This window comes from Achroia grisella, unplaced genomic scaffold (genome assembly GCF_030625045.1).
Source record: "Achroia grisella isolate CSIRO2021 unplaced genomic scaffold, CSIRO_AGI_Agris_v1 utg402, whole genome shotgun sequence".
NCBI lineage: Eukaryota > Metazoa > Arthropoda > Insecta > Lepidoptera > Pyralidae > Achroia > Achroia grisella.
Window position 1 is genome coordinate 1,659,772 of NW_026712841.1, and position 24,764 is coordinate 1,684,535.

The 24,764-nt window shown below is 30.8% G+C and overlaps 1 protein-coding gene across 1 annotated transcript in view; it reads right to left on the reverse strand.

The window, feature by feature from the left end:
* LOC131844240 (uncharacterized) overlaps positions 1–24,330 on the reverse strand; it is a 75,612-nt gene extending 51,282 nt beyond the window's left edge. Inside the window, exon 1 of the mRNA XM_059193066.1 lies at positions 24,069–24,330. The gene's annotated coding sequence lies outside the window, so the exon portion shown is untranslated. The remainder of the gene's footprint in view (positions 1–24,068) is intronic.
* Positions 24,331–24,764: the final 434 nt, after the last annotated feature.

The following is a 24,764-nucleotide window of genomic DNA, read 5'->3' on the forward strand; positions in this document are numbered from 1 at the left end:
TTGTTGGTAGTTTGTATTCACACGTTTCGACTTGTAAATGTAAACTTACAAGGATTATTTAAAAGAGCAACACACAAGTTTCTTGCTCGTTCTTCTTGTGATGAGACAGCTTTCCGAACGAGTGGTAGATAAAAAACAAATTGTTATGACTATTCATTCAAAAGTGCTTAAATTAAGTTTATTTGAATAAATGATTTTCTATTCTATTCTATTCTATATGAGGATATCGTAATTTTTAAAGTCAGATCTTGTAAGATTAAGTGAACAGGGTCGGTCTAGGTTTTTCATTATTAGAAATGTGTAACGGGGTAACACGTTATTTAGTGCGAAATTATGTATATTACAATAAAATTTAACGAGAAAATATTATAATGATGTCACTGGGACACTCATTGCCTTACTACTATATCGTCCGTTAGTCGCGAACTTTCTGGAAACACGAGAGGCGCGCTCCTATTGGTCGGTCGGCGCGGTTACCGCGCGTAGATGAGGTACACGAGTCTCACGGCGCCGCAGCGTAAGTACTTACTATACATACGTAGTATACATATAGGTGTTACAAATGTTTTTATTACGAGTAATATTACTCTGTTATCTAAGCAAGTAATGTGTGCTTAATTTGAACTTGATAACATTCTGAATTACTCGTATATCTTTCAATATCTTTAGCGGTATAAACCAGGTTATGTACTACTACTAGTATTGTTAGTGATAAAGTTGATGAACAAAAATAAAACAATATTCGTATTAAAAATATGTTCATCTAATATTTTTGGCATTATTTTTAAGTTTCTTCCAAATACAAGGGGTCTGACATGGGTGGGCTAATTATGTAACTTCGTTCGCAACGATTTTCGTATGTAACGTAGTGAAAATGACGTCATCTGTCAATAATGCGATCATATAGACTCCATTTGACGCTGTCAACTAGCATTGCAACGTAAACGCAACTTTACATATCGATAAAAATTATTTCTATCGAATGTCGATTTAGTAACCTCGTTGCAACGTCACGTAATCGCTATTTTGCCGAAATGACAGCGTGGAATTGAAACGGTTTTTACATTATGAGAAACAATTTAGAAGGTGTTTCTTTTGGTTACAATCTTTAAAATATCAGCATTAGCAGCATTATTTATCTTGTTTTGGTAATTTTCAGTATTACATATATTTTTATTATATTAAATATTACGTAGAAAGTCGTGAAAAGGTTTTAAATTTATTCAAATGGGAAAATTGTCACGACTCACAACACGACATCAGTGTTGCCAATTCGATATTTTATTTTCGTCCCAAATCACATAGAATGTTGTATTAACTAGAGTAAATGTTTAATATAAAATTAGGGTTGATTATGATATTAATATAATTAAAAAACTATTTCAATGAATACGGTGCTCTGTGAACGGAATACAACGTTTATGATGCTCTGTGATTTGTTTAAAGTAAATAAATTTATTTGTTTAAAGTTTTTACAATTATGTACAAATTTAAAAAGATGTGCCCATATCATTTTAAATTTATATGGATACCTACGTACTTACCTAGGTATCTATAGCCGAAAAGAAAATTTAATTTGTAGGTTAGATTAATATTATTAATGATTATAAATAGTTTGTATAAAATATGCTTTTATATTCAAAATTATTAACCTTATTTTTTCATTAGAATAGAATAGACTTTCTTTATTTTATTTTATTAAATGTCTATTAATAAAATTAAAATAAAAGAACAAGTGAACGCTGCAGTATATTTTGTAATTTTTGAACGCAATAAAAATTGTTTCAAATCAACCAACTAGTGTAACAACCCAATAAATTAAAATGTATCCCTCTAAAGGTATAAGCTGTCTAATGTACTGACTTTTTAAATTGGTCGGATTAACAATATTCCGCTGCAACTTCATAGTAGTGTTTTATCGATAGAAATGATTTATGTTGCGGTCATTCGACCTTACTTGATCGCATTTTTTAAATTGAAATGATTTCATATTGCATCACAACTTCAACAGAAACAATTTCATATCGTGTTACATAATTAGCCCAGGGGTGTTATGTACCTACATTAAAAGATACTTTTTGAAATGTATGTACCTACATTAAAATATAATTTTTGAAATGTATGAGATGTATGAAAGAAATGTATGTACCTACATAAAAAGTTCATTTTTGAAATGTATGAAATGTATGAAAGAAATGTATGTACCTACATTAAAAGATAATTTTTGACATGTATGAAATGTATGAAAGAAATGTATGTACCTACATTAAAAGATAATTTTTGACATGTATGAAATGTATGAAAGAAATGTATGTACCTACATTAAAATATAATTTTTGAAATGTATGAAAGTAATGTATGTACCTACATTAAAAGATAATTTTTGACATGTATGAAATGTATGTTCCTACATAAAAAGTTCATTTTTGAAATGTATAAAATGTATGAAAGAAATGTATGTATGTACCTACATTAGAAGATAATTTTTGACATGTATGAAATGTATGTACCTACATTAGAATATAATTTTTTAAATGTATGAGATGTATGAAAGAAATGTATGTATTTACATAAAAAGTTCATTTTTGAAATGTATGAAATGTAGGTACCTACATTAAAAGATAATTTTTGACATGTATGAAATGTATGAAAGAAATGTGTGTACCTACATTAAAAGATAATTTTTGACATGTATGAAATGTATGAAAGAAGTGTATGTACCTACATTAAAATATAATTTTTGAAATGTATGCACCGTACAATAACAATACACGTTAAACATCATACCACAGAGTCATACGCAAGTTAAAAACAAACTGCTATGATATTAATGAGAAAGGAAAATCAACTTTATGGTATTCGAGTTAGGGTCGATTTCTCTCTTTTTTTTTAAAACTATAATAATCTTACCAGTTGCCAGTATTCGAAGACAGCTACGATTCGTACTCGATATTTTAAATTATTATGTAATCGATTTTTCAGTACAAATGTAAATAACCAACGACACTAATAATGTACTACTATATTCCGTTCTTTGAAACGGAACACTGCTATAATACTTAAAAATTTACTGTTCACAACGACTCATTAAAAGCATCATCGAATAATGCGCTGTAATAAAATCCTGTTATCGATTATTCAAAAAAATCGATAATACATGTATTTATTTTTAATATGACAACACTTCATACATAAGTATTATTGGAAATAGTATTACTTGCTTGTTCGGCTATTTTTAATTTACTTAAAAAATTTTTATATGTTTAATTTACAATAATAATATATTAAGTGCTTATTATTGGAAAATATAAAAAAGACATTTAATTAGGCCGATACAAATGACGACAATGCCATCTATGAAAGCATTTTGAAAACATTGAGCCCCATATTAGCACTGATTAAAGTGTAATTAAGTACTGGAAAATAACAAAATGAGTAAATATATGAAAATTACTTTTCTAAACGCATTATTTCATTTTAACATGTATATATAACTTTTTAAAAATTGATTAAACAATTTTGAAAACACAGTTTTGTTTTTTAAAACGTTTGCAAAACTATGAAGAATTCCATCGATACCAATCACGCCATCTATATGCAACTTTTAGCAATAATAATGGCTACTTCCTCATTGAGTGCCACTGGTATAAGTAATAAACGGACATTTCGCTAATGGTTTGGCCCCATCGGCGCACGAGTACTAGACGACAGGCGCGGCAACAACAAAATTCAACGCATGCGTCGATGTTACTCGACCGGGAAATCAAGCGTCAGTCCACTTACTCTCTTGAAGATTACACTACACCTACATATAAGTACTTGGGAAATGATTCACACTCAACAAACAGTTTTTGTTGCTTCGTTAAAACCTATTTCAATGCTGAAAGTGGTCCTCTGAAAGTGGTCAGTTGTGAGAGTTTAATTCAATGGAATGTAGAAATGTTTACCTAAATCAAATACTTGCTTAGTCAAAGAGTATTTTTTATGACTGTGCAGAAGTTATAAAAAATATTTATATTATTAAAATAAGTAATTCATGGTTGCTGGGTACAAATGTGAAAGTTAGTTTATTTAGTTATTAACATATGTTTCACAGCTAGCCTGAAATACAAGGCGGCAAATATAAGATACAAATCAAGCTATAAATTTTGAGATGTATAGATATGGATAGAGAGTTTAAATGTTCAATGTTTTGGCTCGATATATAACTTGTACTTATTGTTATAACCATAGATATGGGCGTGCCCATTCGCCCCGCCTCCTACCCCTTCCTCGGCACAACTCACTTGAAAAATATAACATGAATTGAAAATTGAATATTAAGCTACTTATAGATTTTTTAGGCTGGCTGAAAAATCTAACTTGTCATCTTGGCCAGGAGATAGTACCCACACAATCATAATTAGCTGGCATTGCGTTGATTTCATCAAATGAATGTCCATTTGATGAAATCTACTAATAATGAATGTCATTCTATTACTATTACAGAAACAGAACATTTTACACAATGAAATTTTGATATACATATATGTAGATCGTATCCTAATTATGAAGCATTCCGAATTCTCAGGATACAACCAGTCAATATAATTTACCTTTTCATAAAATAAAAATATGCAATTAATTATTAAATAATTTTGAGTTAATTCAATTTAACAGTGAGTATTCAAGTAATAGTATTATAACGAGTTTTGATAGTAACCATTATTATATGTAATCATGCAAACTTATGCAGTTATTGTAAAGAATTAAGTCGTTCATATATCCGCAACCGGCAGCCGCAGCCAACATAGTCATAGTCAGGATCTGGTCCGGTCACGGAGTAGCACTATCCGCTATCAGATAGATATACATACAATGTAATCATTGTTCTGCGTCCGGCTAATTGCATAATGTACCGTAAGATTGCCAAGTGGGCACCGCCGCCTTGTCACTACTGCCACAGTTTCATTGAATTAGATAATTATATTCCTTACATTGATTTTTCATTTGCTGAAGTAAATGGTGAGTAATGTAATAATATATAAATATATATATATATATATAAATATATTCTCCTAACATCTACTATATAAGCATATTGACATCATGGCGTTTATAATGAAATACTTGTATAAAATTTAAGACAAGCTTGCATTGTACTTTTAACTTGTCAGATATTTATTATCCCGAATATTATATGTCCTTTCATGTGATTAGAAGTTTAGGTTTCACATCAAATTATCTTTTTCAACTTAATGTCATCCTGAAGTCGTTTTCTTATTCATGACCCAAACAATAACTAACACTAAATAGCCAAAGATATATAAAGGTATTATTAACTAATATATATTAACACTAAAAAACGAATGTTATGCATTATAATTATCAAGAACAGAAACTACGTAGTACATAATCAACAAGGAAATTATTTCATATTTTTGCAACGTGCGTAAATTGTTTCATATTATATTAAAATATAACCTGTTATTTAACTGAGACAAGTCTGACATACGAAGCAGTTCCGTGTGTCTCGCAAATTAAACGCAGACAGCGAAATAAAGATTTCAGACTGGACAAATCTGTTATTATTATAATTTCTTTTGTATATAATTATTCTTCTTTTATGTGACATCATTATTATGAATGACTAACTACTCGTTGCGATTTTAATCGCGAGATGTTTGATCTGGAATACTTTCATTACCTGGAAACATAATTATCTATGTCTTTCTCCATTCCAAATACTAAGTAGATAAACATTAAATTTTCATACTATTAGTTATGCAGTTAAAGCGCCAAGAGGTAATAAATAAGCGCTCAAGAAAAAATTTATCACGTTTGCTCTTTAACACAAGAGTAAGGAAATTTTACATATGCATATGTAAAAAAATATTATTTATCCATGAGCTTCATAATTGATAAAGATATCTCATCCTCTAGCTTATCGAAGCAGCTTTAAAATTAATGTATCTAAATAAAATTGCTATTTAATAATGCTTTACATACGTTTTATTACACTTAAATTAGAATGGTTCCACGGTATGGTATGATTTGTAGTAGTTTTATTACAAGCCACAGATGGCCGCGAGCGCAGTGCGGCGCGGTGTGGGCGGCCGTTAGATACCTTGCTTCTTTGCATATCGCATTCAATCTGAGAGACCGCCGCCGCTGTAATGGCAAATTCCATAGTAAGTGAGAGTGGCAGATCTATTTAAAGTTCTGTGTCAAAAGAATATAAAAAGCTATTTTCAATCTACGCAGTGTCGTCTGACAAGTTTGTTAGAAACAACCAAACGTAAAAATTAACTATGTATCACAAAGTACAAATTAGTAGGTACACATATTTTTTATTAACTTGATATCATTTCTTATACAAAAATATCTTTCGGGATACGTTTATTATGTTATAATGTGGATGTTAGTAAATGTTACTTTAATTTGTTTATTTTTACACATGAAGATATTTATTGCATTTAGGTACTTTTTAAAAGATTTATGATACGACATTTCAAAATATTTAATAAAAATATATAGATAAAATTTTGTTTATATATTATATGTATATATGTTTAAAAATAGTAATATTTTTTTATATTTATAATCAATCTATAAAATATAGTGTGTCCTCCTGTCCATCGTGTAATCAATCAATCAATTAGATTTAGTACATGACCCAGCATGAATGTATATATTTTTTTTATTCTATCTCGTTTCATTTCGAACATGTAAATTTTAAAATAAATGTCAGTAGTAACAGTTTTACATTAAAAAATAAATCGTCGTAGTTTGAACTTATATTAAATAATGTATTAAAGTACATCATTATAATAATAAAAATGTATAAATTATACAATATTTAATATAAGTTCAAACTAAGTTGACGATATCATTTTCCTTATGATCCAAAGTTTAATTGAGATCTATAACTTTAACATAAATATTTGTATAGGTATTAATTAATATACAAATATTTATTTTTAACAATGCAATGACACAGTTTCTTTTCTCTGTTACTCGTATTTTTTACGTACAGTTTAAAATACTTATATTAAAACGGTTCGGATTCTGCTGAAGACCTTTTTTTTTTGCTTTCAATTCATTATATATAGGTAGTATAAAAGCATCTAACATTTTATATCCCTGTCATGATACTCTGCATTTTAAATGCAGATACGATACAGTACAGTATGTCAGTTGCGTCAAAGTAAGTTGTGAAGCAAATTTATTGAAGCATTGCGCTAGCAGTCTTGTAATAGACAGAAATGTTATCATTTTACGTACTGGTACAAAGCTCACCAGCTAACGTAGCGCTACTACAGCGCGCCACGCCGCTCGGCCGCCGCCGCCCGCAACCGGATGTCCCTCGCCAAATGCACAATCACACTAACACAAACTCTCACGAATTTTTCTCCCAACGCTTTCACGTCTTCCACTAATTATTATCCACTTTATCGAGCATCTTCAATTTGATTTACGTCTAGCTCTTACACAGCTCAATTGGTACACTTTTTCTTTTCGGCAGCGTAATTTAAGTGTACGTTTGAGGTACCAATATTAGCAGTTTCGACCTCCTTCCCGTAGTGCACCGAGCCACTGGCATCACTATGCCGCATTACCGACCGCTGCCTGAGATGATAATTAGGCTTTATCGGCTTTTGCCATTAAGTACCTCCGCCATTCTTATAGTACAAGTATGACTAATGAGATTTTTGAACTTAATTACTAAGATATGACGACTGAACTATTATTGATCGTTAACTAAATTTAATGTTTCGCAGTTAGAAAGTTACAAATGTACACATAAAGTTTATGTGAATCTTACAAAATAAGTTTTACTTGCATTTTATTGCATTCCCGGACATAAATGTCTATACTGGATATAAATTAGCATGAAGTCTCGTCAGTTTTCCGTGTACATTAGATCATCGATATTCGTTAACATTTAGTTTGAACTATGAAAACGATCAATTTTTTCAGTAAGTTTTTATTTTATTCTAGCTGTGATAAAGATATCAAACCTGGGGCTTTACCCGCTTGATATTACTAGGCTATGTGTTATTCTGTTGTATAAGCTATATTACTATAAAGTGTCATTAAAATCCTGTAAATAATAAAATTCAGTACTTTTTGCGTGAAAGAGTAACAAACATCCATCTATACTAATAAAGTTTCGCATTTATAATATTAATAATAAGATTTCGCAATAATGGAAAAAGGTGTACTTACTACGCTCAAATAATCTGACGAAATAATCTAGTTTAGTAGTAATGTATTATAGCAGCATATGACTTTTGTTTTCAATAAATCAAACGGCCATACGGTCGGGACTGTGCATGATGCGACGTAGTACCGATGAAAGTAATCTCAGCAACTCTTGCAGCGCGGGCGGCCGCAGGCTTCCTGTTAGACCTTCGACACACGTCAACCATACCACTTGTACACAACCGGACCATCCACAATGCCCGAGACTGTCGCGTGCCAATGACCTTCACTTTTATTTTCGTACTAAAACTCTCATTCATTCGCAAATGGTACGAGATCTTTCATTTATAATAATATATATTTTAGATATTCGTTTTGTCAAACAAAAAAAATTAGTAATGAAAAATTAGTTTCACGAGAAATTATAGGTTCTGTATTATAAAAACATTAGGCGCCTGCAGTCAATCCTTTTTGGTTACACTGTTGTTTATGCATAATATGATGTGAGGAATTCAAACAGAGTGGGATAAAACGACGAGAAAAGGAACTTCGAAATAAATAAAGGAAGTTAGTACTCAGAAGAATTTTTGCGACGCATGTATGGTACATTACATTTATAGAGGAAGTTTCCTTATTATAAGAAAACTGCAGTGGCTCGAAAGTCCGTTTATCTAGGACTATTACTACTACACTATGCATATATGTATATTAATTTTGAAAATAATAAAATCTGCGAATATTCTGCCAGTCTGATTACATTATGAGATCCTGTCCATTATATTTAGTAAGACTGCATTATCGTCATAATTTTCCGTAGTTATCTTTTAACGTCATTGATGGAGCGGTATGTATGATGTAAGCAAAATCCTTAATCCTTAAATGGCCATCCTTAATACATAGTGTGGTGTACGCAGAGTGAGAATGTGGCGAACAATGACGCTGATGCACTTAACTACCAATTCTGTTAAAATATTAGCGAAGTGGCTGCTATACTAACGCTACTAGTGTTTGCGACAGTATATACGACTTAATGATTCACTGTATGACTGCAAATTCCACAGATAACAGACATAGATGATGCGTAACATTGATCTAATTACATACTCATGCAATTAAAAAATAATAAACAATTTATATACTATTTTACTCATTAATATCTCTTTATACCTATAACATTTTAATAGTTTAAAACACAAAATATCATGAGAGAAACATAGATATATCTATCACATTTAAAATTGAAAGTTCTTGTTTTGTATATTTGTACCTGTAATGGAATAACATAAATTCAAAAACAAAATCTGAATATACCAACTAACGTAGCAGGAGCCCAAATTCGTAGGATTAATTAACAAGTTTGGAGTGTCATAATTCTTCTAATTACGCAAAGTCAGCAAAGTTGAGAGCACCGAGCAGTAATGTATCGACGATGTTTGTATTACAAAACAGATGGTGCTCCGCAGTAGAGCATGAGGATGGCGTGACGGTATGTCGCTAACACGCCAACATGAGGCGAATCGTACGAGCATTTCTGTTGCAAAGAAGTTACCACTAAATGTATTATAAGTATTTTATTTTCTTGTACTATTAAATGATAAAGAAATTGACATAACCGCATGGACATTCCTGAATATATGACACTAACTGTTGTAGGTACTTAATTCGAATAGTTTCAATGCTTTATATGATATTGAAGTATGATAATCTGAAGATTTAAATAGAAACCAAGTATGTAACTTGGTTTCTATTTAAATCTTGCAGAAATACAAAAATTGAGACAGAGACTTCATACAAAGCTCTGTGGTACCGCGTCTGTACTGTTAGTATCTGCGCGTACGTGTAGGTATAGATATAGACCCGAGGGATTTGGAAGGGTGGCTAAAAACGTTCACCAAGTAAAACAAATTCAAATGCTTGTAACAAGAACACACACACAGCAACACTACTTTATAGAAGCCAAGGTCGGCCGGCTTCACCCTTACTTTGAAAAAAAAAACAATTGTACGAACAAAACAAGAATGCTGCACAAATTGTGGAAAGCTGTACGATTATTTTGGTGGATAATAGAACGAAATAGGGCGTGGGTGCAAGCAGCGGTGTTCTGCCAAACCGGATCTAAGATTGCAATAAATCATGGCAAGCTTGCGATTCGAGTCAGCACCGTGGCACTACGACGCGGCGCCCGCGCCTCGACCTCCACCTCGTCGCTAATCTCGGCTTTTATCTAGTTATTCACTAAGGATATTGGAGTAGATACACATTACATCACAAGAAGATAAGCATTGAACTTTCATTAAGTGTAATTATTTATTAGGTTCTCCTTAGAAAAGGTATACGAAAGATTATCACTATCCACGATAACATCCTGTTTGAAGTATCATAATAATAGTGATCTAACTAGCCTACTACATTTTTATAGGTGCTCAACCCAACTGCCTTATTACATGCGATTTATATTTGTCTTGTATATAAAAACGTTTGATATTCAAAACACAGTGTTCGTAAATTTTGTAAATTATAATGCCTAATGCAGAAGTAGTAAGAACTATGATATCACGTACAAGAATAATATTATTGCAGATGTATATTATAAATAACAAATATGCTCCCTGAATACTTGAAAAATATTAAGTGCATTAGAAAATATTTGTATTCAATTTATACAGACGACATAAAAATATATTTAGCATAATATGTCTGGAGAAAATAACGTATAATTTAACGTTGAACATGTTTAGTTTACAAGTAATTAAATCGCGCAATAATAAAATAGATTAGAGAATATCAAAGGTAAGTACATAAAAGAAAAAAAGCAAATAGATGCTCACCTACAGATCTATATTACGCTATCAAATAATACTCGCAGTGCACATCTCAATGGTTTCCAATAGAGCGCAAGAAGACAAAGAACTCATCTATGATAGAATTATTTTTTTTGGATTCACGCTTAAAACCCTAAGAAATGAAAATATTTACCTACAGCCATTTATGATCCGAAAAGATAGCGCTATAAATTAAATATTCTCAAATTTTTACAGGTTTATAACTGTAGCTATGAGTACTCAAATAAATGATTGATGTGGAAAAATTTCTATATGTGACGTGTATACGTGTTTGTGTCAGTAACGTTACTTTGTAAGTTACAATATGACTAGCGCTATTGTAATTTGTGCTATATCTGCTTAAATAAGTCTGGACACCATTGACTATCTACTGTAATAATCATTAATATATAACTAACTGTAAATATTTTCTGTTAAATATTTTCGCGAGGTATCGCTATTTGATTTAATTTTGCCGCTAGCAGCTTGTGTTATGATTTGAAGTGTGAAATTTGACAGAAAAATTAGAGATACGACCTGAGGCTTCAGAAATGGCAACGAGCATAACAGTGTATTTTATGACACCGGCAATGCCGGTCATGACATACAGTTACTATTTCCCTTTAGGAGGGCCGTCAGATTATCAATTACATAAAAGGGGTTAGTAGTCAAATAATGATATACCTCATTATAGTAGGTAACGCGACAAACTATATACGCGTAGATACGGGCGCGGTGGCACATTGTAGCTCGTCAACCCGCGCCGTGCGGCCACTGCACTCGCTTCGATTTCACTTTTATTAGCAGTTCACTTAATTGGATACCACCGTTGCGGTTTTATTTATTTCGCAGATCTTAGTTTCTCAGACACATTTTAGGTGTTACAAAATAATTTACACTACAAATACCTAATATCTTATCTCCCGAAACTAATTATAATCAAGATATATATAGCTGTATTGAATCAAGTTATGGTTATTATTTTAATGTATACCTTTAAGTTAACGATAGGATTTTATTCGTATGTATGATATGACTTTCAGATAAACTTTTTAAACATTCATTCAAAGCATGTCGATCGTGTCTAGATTTATATACCTACCTAATGTTAATTAATGGTAATATATTTTAAAAGTAATATCGGTATGTATATATTTTAATCTTGTATCTAAAATAATCTAAAAGGGAGATAGTATTATATGTATTATAGTACTTCTAATTATCTTATTGTTAGTATAAAAGCGTCGGTCATATTAGCTACTAAATATTTCTATGACCACTAAAAGTTAATATTAATTATTTTTATGTGTTTTCAGCATTAAAAATGTTAATTAATTCAAAATGTTTCATGCACCACGAGGAAGCAAGTTGTCAGATTGCCGAATGTAATACTTTTGCAAAATATATTATTATTCCATTGATAAATGACAAACAAATTCAGTCACTGGCACCCACTGCTGACAGATAATAATGTAAAAAAAAAGGAACACTTGACTCCAGATTTTACAACTATACACTACTTCAATAATTAGAAAATAATGAATTTAAACTAACTAAAAATTGGTAAAGTCAGATTGTCTCAGTTATTAAATATCTTCTACGTTCATTTTATTACATTTTTGCTTCTAATAGTAATTTTGTAAAAAATTAATACTATTCTCTATTCTACAAAATTATATATAATTTTATATTCATGAAACGTTAACATGTCAGACAATTTAAACACAAGGCTTAATCGTAGTTTATTTTTATACTACGATGGTGGCAAACAAGCATACTGACGATACGACTATTTGATGGTGAATTGTTACCTTAGCCTATGGACGCCTGAGACACCAGAGGTGTCATATGCTAATCAATGTGGAAGATTTAGTATGCAATTTTGTTTTTTCGATTCTCAAACTGCATCTTTAGTTAGAAACAAGTGTAACTGTTGTAATTTACAATATGTATATATATGCAGAAAATATTACCGTTTTGGTGTATTTTTTATCCTACCTTTTAAAAATATGTCTTTGGTTTTAACACACTCTTAAAAACTGTAAGTGTATTTACCTTCTTCATAAATAATAATTAATTGGACATATGAACTTTGAGTTGATTAATAACAATAACATCATTAAATTACAAACAATTCAAAATACTCTCTTTATTTTCATTTTCCACAAAGAGTCATGCCATAGAGATTTATATGATTTAATTAGTCAAGTAAAATTCTAGCCATAATATATGTTACTTTATTTATGTGCACATATATTAAATATATTTGTACCTGTACATAATACATATATTAATAAATATTTCCTTATACTAAATGTATATATTAAATTGAAAAATTCAATTAACCAATTTACTTTATTATGTCTTTAATATTGTTAACCAAACTTATTCTAGCCTTTGCATATACTAACCAATACAGAGAACATAAAATTGATAACTACACACTCACACACACAAACATATAGAATATAAATTAGCATTGTAAATTATGTTAAAATACATGATATATTATATTCACCAATGATTTGTTAATTAGTTTTTTGCACATAGTTACTTATACATAGTTTTGTTATTCGAAGTTATTTTGAAACAGAATGACTTTAATGTTTCCTTTTTTTTGTTTCCTTGTTTAATGTTTATTGATATACGAATATTAAAATTGTGTTCTTAAGTAAGCTTCCAAGACCATAAATGTTTCGACTTTAACGTTAATACCTGAAGGTCAGACCGCAGCTGGAAAAGTACAAGACAAATTAAAACTTAATTTATACCTAAAACTACGTTCGTAATCCCACGCTCGAGAAACCGATTAAATGACATTAATAGCGTTTTTGTTCCGTGGCGAAACACCGATACACTTTTGTACCTATTCAGTACACAACGACGTGTAAAACTTTAAGGTAAGACTGACCGACATAGTATCCTTGACGTTGACTAAATTTATATTAATACTAAATATCTATGTTCTTATATAAAATCAATGAAAGAAATTAACACTCTTCGATGTCATAGACCTTTTCGTTTAAAAAGTAATGTATCAACCTGTTTCACTTCTTTATGCCAAGAAATAATGAAATACATACAAAAACAGAGAAAATGAAAAAGCGATACTTTCAAGCGTTTCAACTATTTTTTCTGGATAATTCATTTTTATGGATTTTAATTAATAACCAGTAATATTAATAATACGGAAATTGAAATATTTTCAGTTGGTTAATATTAAATTTTAAATTTAAAGTTTGAAGTAAGAAAGAAATATAGTCGGCCCGAATTGAATAATTCATATTGAAACTGAAATATTGAAAATGTACATTAACTTGTTCGATTTTAATCTCATCTTGCTCTCTTAGTTATGTGGCATAATATATTATGGGAAGTATTTGTTTTTCTGATCCCTTTTGGCCGACTATCCTCATTATATGAATGATTGTTGAAGCTAGCGAAGCACTAACGAAATAGCCTACACAAACTCCAACAAGGTGGACTACAAGTTTGTCTACGTGACTCAAACCCTAAAACTGATTCTAAAATAAATGTGTGCTACTTCCTCATATTTTTGCACAAACAAGAGTAGACCTGCAAGGACGTCTGGCAGTTTTAAAATATCCGTAAACCTTTTAGCAATTTTGAAACATTCACATCATATATGTATTATATATTAATATTCTTATTTGTAAATAACTAAGTAAATAACATATCTATGATCTATTTATAGTAGTCGTTGTTTTTAATGGATGATAATCGAATGTTAGCATATCCGTTAGCACGGATGACCTAACGGTATATGCTGACGAGGCATCATTGGAGAATGATAGGATGAACATGAAGTCAGGTCCGTTAACACATCGGTGTGGAATCCAACCTGACATAGTATATTGATACCACTAGTCCTTATTACTTGGATGGAGGAGAGGATGTTGTCAGTAATGGGGATTAGTGGTCCTTTAATAGCAATATTCCATACTAGGTCGACCTCCACGAGGTCCCATCGTGTTTTAATTAATTGTGAATTAGCCACGATATCTAACTAACTGTATTCTCATTCTATCATCCACCACTGATGCCCCGTTCGAGTATACCATTATCGTAAGAGAGAGCACCATTCTATTACCTCCAATAAAAAAAGGTCCTCGTTACTAGTTAGTAGCCCTTTCCTCCATGTTACATAGTTTGATAGTACCGATATAGCTTTCAAAAGCTGTACGTTACTCATATACACTAAATATAAACCTGACATAGTGTATCAAGAAATATAACTTAGAACAATGTTTCACCTTGCACGCAGCAGCAGTGTTGCAGGTCAGATTTGATAGCAACCCGGCGAACTACTAAGCACTACAACAGGACGTAATACAATTAGTCCGGTTGCGTAATATTTTTATTTAATTGTATAGTTATTATTATTTTAATTTAGTATCAATATTTTCATAGTTGAGGGACTACTATGCCATATTAAACGTTGGAATTTTTAATTCAATTGACCACCGAAGTAGGTAGTAATTTAGTACATAGCTAGTTTAATTTCCGTATCGAAGTGTCATTGAAGGACGTTTGAAATGTCGTTATCTCAGTTGGCGTGTTGTCTATAATGATGTAATTAGTTTATATTTTTAGACAGTCTAGTCTAGGCAGCTATAAACTTGGACTAATCTATAAAATAAACCTTTTGTAGGTTTCAATATGATGAAAATACAGCTTCTGTTAGAGTAAGTATATCTTTTCTGCAACTGTAGTGTAGCAAATTAACATTAAACATCAACCTCAATCTATTTATGAGTATAACATAGTATATTTATCTGTATGAATACATTTTCTTTTCACTACTGTCTACTCTCTTGACTTCGAAAAATTTTATAAATTGAGGGAAATACGTTTTAATACTACAACAATAACAATAAATTCGCGCCCATTATACAGGCATAGATTGAACCTAAGAGTTTATTAGGCGCCGACCATAAAATTTTCTTTGTGAGTGAATACCAGAGGCGAGCTTCTTGTATAGTAAAATATATACACTTATCAGTTATCTACTTATCTGAGGGATTATATGAATCAACTTTGGAGTCAGGTGAATAGAAGTCAAATAAGGTCTGATACCAAAAGGTAATAGAGAACTGCTTACAGTAAATGGAAACATGGATAAAGCAAAAACAAATCCGATAAGCAATTCCTGCATGCGTTTCATATATTAAAAAGTTCTTATAAGGTACTCAGATAGAGACTTTTTGACATATTTCTAAAACGGGAAAAAAGAGAATGTGCCAATAGCAATTTAGTAACTAATAACAGGAAGAATAGCAAACACTTGATGTAGTGTTTCGAAGCGGATACTTTTCATCTTATTTATATGAAGCCTCCAATATAAACAAATATGATACATAAGTATTGGCAGATTCTTTACAGTATAAGAGTAAGGAATGTGATGGCCCTAGACGCCAATGTATAGTATACTCCCAGATTATAATCTAAAGATGAAATGAAGTTTTAAGACAATTAAGCGGTAATATAGAGGTTTTTATTAATGATATTGATAGTATAGTGTCTACAGAATATAACAGAAAGATGTCAGCGCATTAATAAAGTAAAGAGAAGACTGACTTTTGAATATTATTTATTTTATGGCTTGTTGTTAAATGATATATTCACATTATGAACAAATTTTAATAGTTTTTATGGTAGGTAGTATTTATCTTTTTGACATCATATTGATTTTAAAGTACATTTTTGGGAAGGGGCCAATTTGTAATGAAAACGGAGTATTACTGCTTAGTTAATAAAGAGCTTTGTTTAATGTAAAAGCCGATTTAAATATTAAACGTCACTATTTCAATTACAGTTTCTATGTATATCTATCTAATACAAATAAGCTAGATGTTTATTATATGCCTGGGAGGCATATAATAAACATCTAGCTTATTGCTATGTCTAAGAAAAAAAGCGAAAAACACCATGCTCTTTAAATTTCATACAAAAAGAAAGACCTGCTAATGAATGATAAAAACTAAGATAAACCGGAACTGTTTATATACGTCGATCATGACTTTCACTTGCACTCTATCATCGAAAATTCTAGCAACAAACTCGTTTTAAGACTCACTAGTTAGGATTTTAGTCATAATTTTAACAACATTTCTTACACTATAATATTAATTTGTTTATCTTATGATATGTTAATAGCAATTTTGATTTAATTAAGGCACCTACTATGTCATGAATTCTAATTAATTACTTTAGTAAAAGCTACTACTTGTAAGAATCTAAAAATAAAATCTGTCTCATAGGTAATTAATTTCTCAAAACTAGCGCTTGTGCCCGTGACTTCGTTCACATTTACTTTTTGTAGAATACTTTCATATTCCTGGATATAAATTATTTCAACTACCAAGTCTTATTGTGTAAATTGTAACTAAAAACTTCTGATAAATACTCGGTTTAACTGTTTCCCATTCTTACTATTTTGAAAAGTTTGAATAATATTCGCATTGCACTTAACTTAGTGCAATGCGAATATTAATGGATAAAAATAACTCTATTTAAGTTTTGCCCTTATTTATATGGTATATACATAAATACACAAATGTAGAAATTCCAAATCACATTATTACTTGTAATTAAAAGTAAATACTAAATGTATGACATTAAGAAGCATTCGTGTCGAGTGAATCTACAAACTATATTCCAAATAGTTGTTTGTTTTCTCCAAAACAAAAAATTTATTTCACTAAATTTCTTAAATGCACATAGGTTCATTGTAACTAATTTTGGCATGTATAAAGAGGTTAATACCAACAGACGAATCACCATCGCTCAGCCAAATAAAACTAACGAAGTTATAATAGTCGAAAATATATTAATAAAAAATACGAAATATTTTTTTAATTATTCAATACTATTGTTAGGAATACTCTAGGTACCTCTAATACTGAATGAGGATTTCTAATTCGTAACATAACAGTAGCTTCCTTTGCTTTAACAATAAACAAACAAAATTTTGTTGGTTTAAAATGCAAAACGAGTTGAACCGACCTCGTTCTCTCACATGTGTCAGCGTAATTGTTGACATACATAGATACGAAAATAATGATATATCAATCATATAAGTATATTGATCTATGTGCTAGTAATGTGTAAGTAATACATTACGAAAAAATCACTTAAGCAATTGTCAATATGGATAATTTACGATTTTCCAAAAGGTTGCCATAATAGAAACTTATTCAACGTAAAATTACGGAGTATAAAATGTAGTCGTACTGAATACATGTTAATTTGTTGCGGAATCTGAGAGCAATAACCGACAGTGTTGCTAGCGGTATTCGGCGGTTTCTTCGACTCTAATATTCGACAAAAACAACCAACGGTGTGTATGTGTGACGATGTGTATGCACAGATATGAAAATGTTTGCATGTATATTTGGCTTGAGTGTATTTCGACATATTAAGCTTAATGTGCAGATTAGTCACGCCTCGGCCTTTAAAAGAAACGAGCCCGCACTGCTCAGACATAAAGAATATAATAAAAAAAGTAATTATTGACCTAATGTTTAAAATTTTAAATTATTGTAAATAACCATTGAAATGTAATAAAATTGTTTTGTTCTCCCAAGGAAACATTAGTTCATAAGATAGTTAACAATTTTGTTACGTTACCTAGTTTGGTAACTACTGCAATAATAGTAGATTACTATTAATACTGAATATGGTATCTGGGCACATACAAGCTTTTAGCTACTTAACAATGAGTTGGTACATTCTAATTATATACTCATGACTATGCTATTCCTACACATTCCCCCATTTTATTTTCCAATAAATATACTATTTATTTTGAATTGTAATTCATTAATATATTTTTTTTTATATCTTTCTTGATCGTGTGAAGATATATAATGTTATAAAAGTATATATCATTAATTTTATGCACTTTATTTATGTTTGTCTTATTTTATATAAGCTTATCTGACAGCAGTTGTAATTACCATACATATATGTAACCATAAGAGGTAATCAATAAATTGATTGATTGGCTCTAATCGTGCATCGGTATTCACAAGTAAAATTATATTTGAGAAGTATATCTAAAGATCGATATTAATAATGATACGATAAAGGTTCAGGTTTAATGATATAAATAGTAAGTAGTTAGGTATTGACGTGAATTCAATATTGTGAAATTAAAACTAGTTCATCTTCAATATCCTACTAAATATCACAGATAACATAATATAATATTATAAACGTGAAAGTTTATGAGTAAAGAGGGATGTTTGTTAATCTTTCACGCAAAAACATTGAACGGATTTTCATGAAATTTTACAATAATATAGATTATACATCAGAATAATACATAGGCTACAACTATGTAATTTGGGCGAAATATAATGATAAATATCAAGTCAATGTGAAGACGACTAAGTTGCACGGGTCAGCTAGTAAAAAATAAAACAATTCAACATTAATTAAGTTAGAAATTGGTAAAATTATGTTTTTGTGGAAGGGCAAAAGTTTTAGGTTTTACACAGTACTACGGCAAGGACAAACACTTTCTGCGCAGAAGTGTCGTGGTCGGGCGCACACGCAGCTTCCGCATAGCACCTCGTCGCTAATGAGCCCGGATTGTGGGGTCAAGGCTTCAGTAAGTATTTTGCTCTAAATTTCTTATTCGATTGTAATTGGCTTTAATTATTTGACACTTATATAACCGAAATATCCACAAAAGTAATGCCGGGCTCTACTAGGACCTAGAGCGCCCTCCGTTTAGTTTTTACAAACTGCAGGCTTCTCAATCACAAGGTTTGTTTACTGCTAACAACTAACGCTGTGTCAGTTTAAATACCCACACAAAATAACTTAATTAAGTTCTATTTGTAAAAAAAATGTAGTTCGCATTTCTAAGTCATAATAGATATAGATAGAAGTGCTAATAATATCTTAAATCTCTCAGGTGACTTTTGCACTGAGTACTATGACTTCAAGTCTAAATTCGTTTTTATATTACACAGAAAGAAAAATCCAAATCTCTACTATCTTCATGGTTATTTTTAATAATCTTTTGGGACCTTAGATACTCAATTATTGGATATGTATCTAATATATCTATAACAGAACCATTGGATTATTCTCTACTATGAAGTGAGTTCATAAAATAACATTTAATCTAACGCAACATTCGAGTATATCTAGCTGTTCAAATGCAAGGTTCTTTAATGAATACATTATATACTATATACTTAATTAACGATGACAATATTACGTAATAGTTATTTATCGTTGCATCGAATATTTTTATAATCGTACATACATAGTGTAGTATGGTAATGACTTAGTACTTAATATGATTAAAATTGAAATAACAACAGAAGATATTTCTTGATTACAATGCAAATTTTCAAAGTTTGATTAATTATATGAATTATGAAAATTATAACATATCATAAAAGAGTATTTTTGTAAATATAACCCCATCTATACAAATCTTTATAAAGTTATTAAAAATGACAATGAACTCAAAAAAATTACCAACGAAATCGCTATTATGACAGCTACTTAGCTATTTTGTAATATAGATGAAGACGACGGAAACTCTTTATTTAAATTATTTCTATATCTATTTAAATGAAAAAGTGATCTATTTTTTAAACGGATTATAAGCGACAGTCGTCGCCTATATACATGAACAGTACCTACTAAAGACATCTTGTTATCACGTGACTCAAGCATTCCCATTCCAGACGACTAAAAGGTTATCCTGTGATTTCATAGCCTACATACAAACTGTTTGGCGGTTGTAATAGCTGAGGCCCCCACCCAGACAACTTTGTACATATATAGTCAACCTCGAGTAAAATCAAAGAGATTATTAAAATACATGTTTACGTTGAGTACAATCAAAATTGGGTCACCATCAACAGTAAGACAAAAGGACAAGTCGTGATTTAGATACGGTATAGTTTCGATTATAGCTATTGCAATGTGATGGCAGCGTGTGTGGTAGAGCATTTGTATTACGTAACAAACAAATCACGGCGATGCACACGCCATCACATGCCTAGCCATCTCTATTATGTATCTATTTTACAGGAATACAGGATACAATTACACACAATATCAATCTATTTTTTTTGAAAATCTTATATTTAGAAGAACATTAAAAATTACTAACCATTACATCGTAATAAAATGGGTCTAAATGTTTTATTGTTACATAAACAAATACTAGAAAACTATTGGACAAATAGCCATATGATAAATTGAACCTAAATATGAAAAACCAACTTTGTATGAAGTACCTAATAAATTTTAAACATGCAATGGATTACAATAGATCTTACAATACACGGGTAGATACTAATATATCTTAGTACCTACTTATGTTAATTTATAAGAAAGTCGTTATATGACAATCTAAAATGTCCTTCAAATTAGCAATAATATCCTCAATTCTAAAGACTTGCTACAGGATTCCCCTTTTATTGTAAAATTGTATACAGTATATGAACCCCTCCTGAGACTTATACTTTAAATTGTAGGACTATACTGATAAGTCTCTGATCAATCACACCTATTAATATTCCCAAATATCCTAAATAAAAAAGTTATAGCTGTAAATTGGAACTCTTCAACTTTAACTCTTCAGAGCATTTAGGTACCTACCTTAAGAGATTTTTGAAACATTGTAACATGTTGGCCGCAACCAAAAATATCTTAATCTATTATTATGCGAAAAATACCTATTAATAAATATATGTTATAAATACGAAAGTTTGTAAGTATAGTTGTTTGTTACTCTTTCATGCAAAAACCATCAGAATAACACATAGGTTATATTTTTTATTGAAACTCATATATTGAAATTAAACGCGGGTGAAACCGCGGGCACAGCTAGTATGTATATATTTACGGATTATTCTAATAGGTACTGTTGTACGTAACATTATCAAACGAAACGATAACGGTAGTGCACTCCAAACCCGCAGATTTGCGAAACTCATTATTTTTGTTACTATTTTCGATTACTGATCTCAAAACATGGAAACTTACTTTTTTGTGGTATTATTTTGTTATTTTTATGTACTTAATTTATCATAAGAATAGATAGGGTTCGATAGCTTCTAGCGGAGAAAATAAATAATTAATTATTCTTCCTTCAGCAGTTCATTTTACACTAAAACCACTATGTTGAACCGATAACGTAAAATAGACTAATCATTACTTGCAAAATTGGATTAAGTTAATTAAAAGATTATTAAATTCAAGCTACTGTTAGATCACAGAATATTATTATTGATTCAATAACCGAATTTAAATCAATTATACGAATATCAGAATTTAAATAAGTCAAAATTCAAACACTAATGAATCTGATATTCAAGAGGCCAAATAGTTAGGTATATGCACATATGTACGAGTATATTCCTTTTTTACAGTAAGTAAATTCTACACGTTGTATGACTAGCGCTTGTAGCATCAAGCCGATGCTACAAGCGCTAGTCATACAACGTGTAGAATTTACCTACTGTAAAGCTTATGAAATATGAAAAATAATATGGATTCTATGACCTCGTATACAAGCAAATTAATAAAGTGCACTTAATCGATCTGTTGCTTTTTCGTGTTTGTAGTTTTATATGGACATTGCTTAACTCGGCTACACCGGAAAGATAATGTTGTTTTATGTTCATGGACATTTACCAATAGGATTTAATATCCAAAGATCACAGATAAGATCACAGATATTACATAGTAAAATTAAATAAGCAGTTAGGTAGAAGAAACAATCAAAATCCTTGGATTAGCCTTTATCAAGATTAATGTTAAAATAGTTTTACTACAGATTCTAAAATTCAGTGCATATATTTTTAAACACTAATTACATACCTACTATCAGAAGATATTGTATAATAATTAATATAAAATAAAAATAGCATAGTATAAAAATTAATTATTACTATATTGGTCCAATAGAAAACAAGAAGTTATATTATTTATCGCAAGAGACTCAGTTGATAGAGGTGTATTGTAAATTCTTCTGTTCAAATTTACACATAATGCCTCTTATTTCTTTTTATACTATTGTTTGGTTTCAATATCCATTACTTACAATTTGGCAATGTTAAGATGACCATCCTAAAATTTGCCATATAATGTGTCTCTTTGAGAAAACTATATCAGACAACACCAATTTTACCAATATAACGCCACTAGCAATTTAACCTAACTCCCAAGAAAGTATAAATAAATAAAAATAGGAATTGTCTTCCCATGTCAGTTTGTTGTGTGGAATTGTTTCACTTCTGAAAAGGTATTATAAAAGTACAACATTTGATCGCCTGTCAGTTAAGATTTTAAATCTAGCCGCAATTAATCTAGTGAAAAATAAAATAAAAAAGTAATCGGAACCAATCAAGATGTAAAATTCAAGATTTTAAATTGAAAGAAGAACGGAAAACTTTTTAGTATTCCTGTTCCTTCCTTCCGGAAGACTAAAAATTCTTCCTCTTCTTTACTTTTTGGTTACCAAAAAGGTGCTAATAATACTATTGGTAAGTTGGTATTCTTATTTATAAGCGACTTTAGATATATTGTGTTGTTCTCTTAGTCAAAAATAACGACCACTCACTACTTTGACTTATATTGTAACTCTTGTTAAACAAAATAAAGTATAACTAATTTGTAGAATAACAATTATTAAAAGATTTAGCCACCTTAATGAGAACATTTAAACCTTATAACAATCATACAGATGAGTATGATTGGTAAAGTATAAGATTTTAATAATGACCATCCATCCAACTAATATTTACACACTCTTTCTATTATTCTAGAATAACTTAGCCTTAAGTTGGTAAATTGCAAATAAAATTAAGTTATTGTAAATATAGGAATTTATGTTATTACTTTTATATATACTTCAAGTATATGTATGTCAATATCTAGGAGCATCAGCTATACTGGAAGTATGTAATATTATATTATCTGTGTTATTATTATTAGACCCATCTAACAAATGTATTAGAAAAATTATTTAGTAGTAACAGTAATTTAAAATAGGTACAAACTTACCTTCACTGATGAACAAACGATCCAATAAACAATCAGAAATCGGATTAACACTCCGGTGAAATAAGCACGAGTTGTAACACTTTGTCTCTACGTTAGAGAACAAGTATCAATATTGTTAGTTCGTAAACACCCCTTGTTGCACAATGTGTAGGGAGAGTCCTAGGAGTCCCGGCGGACAGTCCAGAGTCCAGGTTTCAGGCACAGGCAGCGGTAAAGAGCTTTGGGGGTGCCGGCGGCGCGCGGGTGGCGTTCCTGCGTCCGGCCGCACAACGCGCCACGCAACGGTAAACTGGCGGGTCGCGTCAACACAGCCTCTCCGACGGTTGTACGAGTGCCTCCAACCTCCCTCCAGACAAATAGTACCGTACGCTGTGCTTGTGTCTTGGTAACATTTATTATACTTTTATTAGTGTTACATCGTCTACGTCAGTGTGCACCGCAGCACCAACACAGACAAGACTTGACGTAGCCGTGTGGGTGGCAGAGTAGGTAAAGTACCTACCTATGCGTGCTTTGATCTTATGATTGGGTATGCATGGCCGCGCGGCCGCACGTAGCACCGCGGCTATATTTTACTTCTGTAATGTCTAGTCAATAATATTAGTTTGGTGTTTGTGCAATAGCACTGCAGCACATGTCGTGTTCAACGAGCTACAACTAGGCCAAATATTAAAATGGTGTAGATATCTACATCTA